General features: G+C 43.2%; 1 non-coding gene across 1 annotated transcript; it reads left to right on the plus strand.

Moving 5' to 3' along the window:
• The first annotated feature begins 932 nt into the window (after nucleotides 1-932).
• TRNAK-CUU (transfer RNA lysine (anticodon CUU)) lies at nucleotides 933-1,005 on the plus strand. The gene has a single exon. It is a non-coding gene; the product is annotated as a tRNA-Lys (tRNA).
• Nucleotides 1,006-7,759: the final 6,754 nt, after the last annotated feature.

Consider the following 7,759-nt stretch of genomic DNA (forward strand, 5'->3'; position numbering starts at 1 on the left):
CTTTATTATAGGATGGGGGGGAGGTTTGGTTCAGACCACGTGGAGCCAGCCAGTAATGGCCAACCACGGGGGGAGAGCAGGGAGCGAGGCCTCAGAGAGGGAGAGCCGAGAGCCCAGAGAGAGTGAGGGGAGGGGTGAGGGGGCTTTTTATTGGGCGACAACCAGGGGTGACGTGTAGGGCCAGGATTGGTTGAAAGGGGGCACTCTAGGATTTAGCGAGGCATAGAAAAACCTGGGGGCAGAGCCAGGATTGGTTGAAAAGGGGCACTCTAGGATTTAGCGGGGCATAGAAAAACCTGGGGGCGGAGACTGCATCAGAATAAGTCCTCAGCAACATCTCCTCCTATCCCTTTATATCTAAATGGACACAGTAAAGAAAAATGGAGCATGCTTAAATGTTTTAGAGGAATGCCATGCTCAGGTGGGAAGATGTAGGACTTTCTGTGGAGGAGGGAAGGCTTAAATGGCTGCCAACCTTGTGAGATTTAAACGTCCTCCTGTGCTCAACCCCTCTTTAGAGAGAGAGACTTACCTGGAGAGACTCATCTCATAGGTTTAAGCACAGCCTGCTCAACCATCTCTTCACAGTATCTCTACATCTTTTCTATCTTTCTATCTAGTAATTGCATAAGATGTACAAAGTCTATAAAAGACTATCATGGGGCAGAAACCTTTTGGGCATAAGCCTAAATGACATAACAAAATAGGAAGGGACACGAAGCGGAGAAATAAAAGTCAGTGTGGTGTGAAGGGAAGGATTGGTGTGTAAAGGAACATTCCCTGCTTGGGTGGGGAAAGGGAAAAGGGTACATAATGAGGGGGAGGCGGGAGGCATGACCCACCAAACAGAGGGGCTATTTGGCATTGTATAGTCCTCAAGGCAACAGTCTGTAAAGTCTATGAATTACTCAGGATCAGTCTATGAAAACCCAGCCCGGCTAGCTCAGTCGGTAGAGCATGAGACTCTTAATCTCAGGGTCGTGGGTTCGAGCCCCACGTTGGGCGCCAGATGTTGTTGAGGTGGTCTGGTGTCGGGCTGCACCGCGGAGAAGAGAGCGGACGTCCAGAGCAAAGGGGTACACAGATCTTTATTATAGGATGGGGGGGAGGTTTGGTTCAGACCACGTGGAGCCAGCCAGCAATGGCCGACCACGGGGGGAGAGCAGGGAGCGAGACCTCAGAGAGGGAGAGCCGAGAGCCCAGAAAGAGCGAGGGGAGGGGTGAGGGGGCTTTTTATTGGGCGACAACCAGGGGTGACGTGTAGGGCCAGGATTGGTTGAAAGGGGGCACTCTAGGATTTAGCGAGGCATAGAAAAACCTGGGGGCAGAGCCAGGACTGGTTGAAAGGGGGCACTCTAGGATTTAGCGGGGCATAGAAAAACCTGGGGGCGGAGACTGCATCAGAATAAGTCCTCAGCAACAATAGTTCCTGGGAATCGGGTGGTGGCGCAGCGGGTTTAGCAAGAACTGGCTTGAGGATCCCAGTTTGAGCCCCCGGCTCCTCACCTGCGGGGGAATCACTTCACAGGCGGTGAAGCAGGTCTACAGGTATCTTTATCTCCCTCTGTCTTTCCCTCCTCTCTCCATTTCTCTCTATTCTATCCAACAACCACAATATCAGCAATAACAACAATATAATTACAACAAGAACAACTAGGGCAACAAAAGGCAAGATACAAGATACAAAAAAAAAAAAAAAAGGGATAAGATAGTTCCCGCTTCCCTACACATTAGAGTCTTTGTTAAAAGATAAGGTCTTTTTCCCCATGAATCACCCAGGACCTTCCAGATAAATGGCTGACTACCATGACAAATAATATAAAATATAATCATAAATGAATAGGAAAGATACATCCCCCAATACTCAGTTGGTCAAGGCACCAAACCTCTTCTTCTATAAAGCATTCAAATCAGATGCCCTGCTAACCACGAGAAGCAGATTGTTTGTGTTTCTTTCACAGGAATCCCGGAAAAAACCATCTGAACCCCTGCACACCCTGACATCACTCACTAGATGGCACGACTACCGTGGCACACCCCCCGAAACCCTAGATGTCACTCAACGTGATCTGAAGAATCTGATTCGCAGACTCCAAGGACAGAACCTTTTTACTGCCTGTCTGCCTTTCCTGCTTTTGCTTTGACCTATCACGTTTTGGCGGTTCCAGCTCACAATCTACAGAAAAGCAGAATTCCAGAGGCTGACCTTCCTCATGCAGCATTTCATCCCCTGCCATTTCTCCCCCTAGTCGCCTACTTTGGACTGAGACTTCTATCGGACTTGCTGGTATACCCTTTGGACACTTTAGACAATTTTACAGCAGCTTCCTTCCCTTCACGTTGCTGGTTTTTCATAGACTGATCCTGAGTAATTCATAGACTTTACAGACTGTTGCCTTGAGAACTATACAATGCCAAATAGCCCCTCTGTTTGGTGGGTCATGCCTCCCGCCTCCCCCTCATTATGTACCCTTGCCCTTTTCCCCACCCAAACAGGGAATGTTCCTTTACACACCAATCCTTCCCTTCACACCACACTGGCTTTTACTTCTCCCCTACTTATCTCTTCCTATTTTGTTATGTCATTTAGGCTTGTGCCCAAAAGGTTTCTGCCCCATGATAGTCTTTTATAGACTTTGTACATCTTATGCTATTACTAGGTAGAAAGACAGAAAAGATGTAGAGATATTGTGAAGAGATGGTTGAGCAGGCTGCGCTTAAACCTATGAGATGAGTCTCTCCAGGTAAGTCTCTCTCTCTAAAGAGGGGTTGAGCACAGGAGGACGCATAAATCTCACAAGGTTGGCAGCCATTTAAGCCTTCCCTCCTCCACAGAAAGTCCTACATCTTCCCATCTGAGCATGGCATTCCTCTAAAACATTTAAGCCTGCTCCATTTTTCTTTACTGTGTCCATTTAGATATAAAGGGATAGGAGGAGATGTTGCTGAGGACTTATTCTGATGCAGTCTCCGCCCCCAGGTTTTTCTATGCCCCGCTAAATCCTAGAGTGCCCCCTTTCAACCAATCCTGGCCCTACACATCACCCCTGGTTGTCGCCCAATAAAAAGCCCCCTCACCCCTCCCCTCTCTCTCTGGGCTCTCGGCTCTCCCTCTCTGGGCTCTCGGCTCTCCCTCTCTGGGCTCTCGGCTCTCTCTCTCTGGGCTCTCGGCTCTCTCTCTCTGGGCTCTCGGCTCTCGCTCTCTGGGCTCTCGGCTCTCCCTCTCTGGGCTCTCGGCTCTCCCTCTCTGAGGTCTTGCTCCCTGCTCTCCCCCTGTGGTCGGCCATTGCTGGCTGGCTCCACGTGGTCTGAACCAAACCTCCCCCCCATCCTATAATAAAGATCTGTGTACCCCTTTGCTCTGGACATCCGCTCTCTTCTCCGCGGTGCAGCCCGACACCAGACCGCCTCAACAACAATACAGCAAATCCTAACAAAGGGATTTTTCAAAGTTAACCCAATTACTAAATAATGTGCTTATAGCAATAGCTATCTATTGTTTTCTTAAACCCTAAGACACCAGGAACCTCCTACTTCCTCTTTAGAGCCTTTATTTCCTCCAGTCCTGCATTCTTAAGGGTGGGGCGCAATTTCCTGCATGATTCTCTTAATTCAAGACTGGGACTTATATAGACCGGGACCATATGTTCACATGTATCCATAAATTAGGGCAAAATATATTCCTGAAAACAAAAGTACACAATAGTCTGTAATGAGTCAGGATCAAGTTCATAATGAAATAGGGTCTACTTAGACTTAGATACCCTCCTCATCTACTTCCTATTACACTTACCTCACTCACCCCAGATCTAACCTTATCAAAGCAAGGACTGAAAAATTGAATAAGGACAAGAAGCTGGCATACTTTAAAATGACTCTTTAGTCACTATCAGGCCACCCAATCAGCTAGGGCCCTAGATGGCAAGTCCAGAGATTCCCAAACAGACATGATGGGCCTAGACTTCAAATAAATCTCTCTCTCCATGTTACTAGTCATCTGTATCAGGAACAACAAAACAGACCCCTTTGTGGATCCCCATAGGACCTTGCCCTCAACTTGGGTCAACAATGGTAGAGAATGTTCCATCCTCCGAAGGGAGGCTGGACAACATACTCTATGCTATACCTGAGGAAGATGGGTCCTGATATAGGGGTAGCTTGGAACATTCCTACCAATGACCACACAATGTGAGCTCAGATCTACAGGGATGCAGAGGTCACATAGCTGAATATGGTCACTAAGTTGAATATTGCCCCCAAATCACATTAAATTGATGGGGTTTACAGTCAACAATACTTATATACCTTTCCCATATTTGGGAGCTACTCTCTTCCCTAACCCAGCTTTTTTGTTCTTCTGCCAGCCATGACATCACCTCCCAGACAATAATTAAGGTCCACCTGCATATCAGATTTCAGGCTCAGGCAAAAATAAAATAATAATAATAATAATAATAATAATAATAATAATAATAATAATAATAATAGTATAGTCATAGGGCCTTTGGAATATAACTAAAATATGCCTACTAGCTATCTACAAAATTGAGGACCCCCAACTCTTCATTCACACTATTCCGGTCTTTAGGTCCATGATTGCTCAACAATTTGTTTAGCTTTATATTTAATTCTATTTTCAACCACCAGGTTACAGGTGCTAGCATGATGCCTACCTGGACAGACAACCCCACCAATGTGTCTTAGAGCTCTGCTTCCCCAGATCCCTTCCCCACTAGGGAAAGAGAGAGAGAGGCTGGGAGTATGGATCAACCTGTTGGCCCATGTTCAGTGGGGAAGCAATTACAGAAGCCAGACCTTCAACCTTCTGCATCCCACAATGACCTTGGGTCCATACTCCCAGAGGGTTAAAGAATAGGAAAGTGATCAGGGGAGGGGATGGGATGTAGAGATCTGGTGGTGGGAGTTGTGTGGAGTTGTACCCCTCTTATCCTATGGTTTAGTCAGTGTTTCCTTTTTATAAATAAAAAATTAAATTAAAAAATCTTCATTACAAAAATAAATAAATAAATAACATGAACAATTGAGGGTCAGGAGACAGTTCACCCAATAGAGCTCAACCCTTATCATACATGAATCCCTGGGTTTGAGACCCAGTGCCACATGTGAGAATGATGACAAAAGTTGTGCAAGAACCAGGCATAATGCAACCATACTACAGTAGTGTAATCATACTATATGTCACTTTCTCCTTCTTTCCTCTCTGAATCTCTGTAAAATAAAATACTGGACTGGGGGGCCAGGTGGTGGCGTACCTGGATAGGCGCATACACTATAGTGTACAAGATCCCAGTGTCAAGCCCCTGGTCACCACCTGCAGGGCAGAAGCTTCTGGAGTGGTGAAGCAGGGCTGAAGGTGTCTTTCTGTCTTTCTCCCTCTCTACCCCTGCCCCTCTGACTTTATCCAATAATAAATAAATAAAAATATTTTTAGGACTGTGGTTATGCAGAGACTCTCAGGCCTGAGGCTCCAAAGTACCAGGTTTAATCCCCTCAACCAACACAAGACAGAACTAAACAGTATTCTGGTTAAAAAACCCACTGTGCGGTGGCACAGTGGGTTCAGCTCACATGGTGCTAAGCGCATGAACTGGCTTAAGGATCCAGGTTCAAGCTCCCATCTCACCACCTTCAGGGGGGTTGCTTCACAAGTGGTGAAGCAGGTCTGCAGGTGTCTCTCTTTCTCTCCCTGTCTGTCTTCCCTTCCTCTCTTGATTTCTCTCAATGACCACAATAACAATGACAATAATAACAACAACAATAAACAACAAGGGCAACAAAAAGGAAAAAAAATAGCCTACAGGAGGAGTGGATTCATAGTGCAGGAATTGAGTCCCAGCAATAACCCTGGAGGCAAATAATAAATAATAATAATAATAATAAAACAATATAAAAATAAATAAAGTAAAATAAAATACTGGATCCAAGAGGCAGCTCTGTGCTATCACTTATACTGAAATCCTGAGTTTATTTCTGAATGTCATATAATTTGTTTAGTAATATGTATTTCAGTACTATGTGCACTTAACCTGGTGTGTCACCACCTACTCTCTCCTGTAGATTGTGTAAACCATCAGTTATGTAAATTAAGCAATAATATAATTGATTCAGAAAAAAAGCACAAGCTCTTTTAACCTGTTCTTTAAATGTCTCATCATTTTACTCTACAGATAACTGAATAATTATATCAAGGGCAGATCACAGAAAGAATTTTCTGATCTCTTGCAAAGCGTGCTGTGCTGTCTACAGGTTAGCTTAAAATATGAACTAATATTTTGAAATAAATAGTGGTAAAACACTTAAATTAAAACTCACATTTTTCCACTAATTTTTTTTTCATATTTCCATGAAATCCATGGGAATATGATCAATAAAAATAAATTTGTGCCACTTTTCTCATTTTTCCCTTTTTCCCTGGTGCCTCACCAAATACTTATTTCTTTAGAAAAGCATTTTCTTTAAAATAAACTTAGAAACTTTAAGGATAACATGTTTCATAGTAGTTAGAATTTCTGGCTCAGTCATCTCAAACACATAAATATATAAGTGTTGCCTTTGTTCTGTGATGGCACAGGGAATCATACAAAATGACAGTTCAAAGTTATAGCTCATGCTTAAAACTATTTAACACATAAACCTCTCCAACCTCATTTGAGATAAACCATCAGTTCCTTTCAGACTGCTTGATTTACTACACAAAATGAATTCTTTATTTTTTAGTGTATTATTAGTGATTGCATATTGGTTTACAAAATTACAAGATAACAGTGGTACAGTTCCACAGTTTCCACCACCAGAGTTCTGTGTCCCCATTCCCTCCCCTGGAAACTACAGTGGTTCTCCCAAGGTCACAGATATACGTTGACTATTATTTCTATAACTACCTGTCTAACAGGAACGTAATGGCCATAGAGGGAGATGAGGAGACCCACACATCAGGAACATGGCTATCTAGGACCTACAGCTATGGAGCAGAAAAGAAAGACTTTTCTCATGTTCAGATAGGTGTCAAGTACAGGCTTTTATAAGTGAAGTAAACAAAAGTTAGCTAATAAAAAGTACTAAGAATAGATCTGAGAAATAGAATATAGCTAGTTATTTGGACAACAGAAATAATTTGAACTTTAGATAAAAAAGTAAATTGCCTGTCAAGCTATCCTAAGAACCACTTCATGGGTTGATTGTTGAATTTCATGTTTTAAGATTTTTCATTGATCTTCTAGTTGTTGTTGGTAAGTGAAAGGTCACTGAAGTAGTAGATTTAAATTCATCTTCTGAAGGATTGCAAAGAAATGGTCTTTCATGAGATTATTTTTATTATTAACCTAGCAGGATGAGTTTTTAAAAATTGGAGGAGTCAAGTTAAGTGAGATGAGCAAAAAAGAAAAGGATGAATACCAGAAGATTTTAAGTTCTCATAAGCAGAACTTGGAAACAAAGATAGAAAGAAGAAACATGAAGTAAAACATGTACTTGGTTTTGTGTATTTCACCAAAGCAAAGGATTTTGGGGAAGGAGATCAGAGAGGGAGTTTGGGGTGTGTTTTGGGGTCCTGGTACATGATGATGGAAACGATCTAAGTTGTGTGAGACATCTATCACATGTTCTACAGTAAACTTTTAATCCCCCCATAAAAGAACACACACACACACCCCACACACACCCACACACTTTCAGATTCTTGTGACTTGTGAGATTTCACGAACAAAATGCAACGCTAAAAAAAAATAAGTCATAAACT

Source organism: Erinaceus europaeus, chromosome 5 (genome assembly GCF_950295315.1).
Source record: "Erinaceus europaeus chromosome 5, mEriEur2.1, whole genome shotgun sequence".
Classification (NCBI taxonomy): Eukaryota; Metazoa; Chordata; class Mammalia; order Eulipotyphla; family Erinaceidae; genus Erinaceus; species Erinaceus europaeus.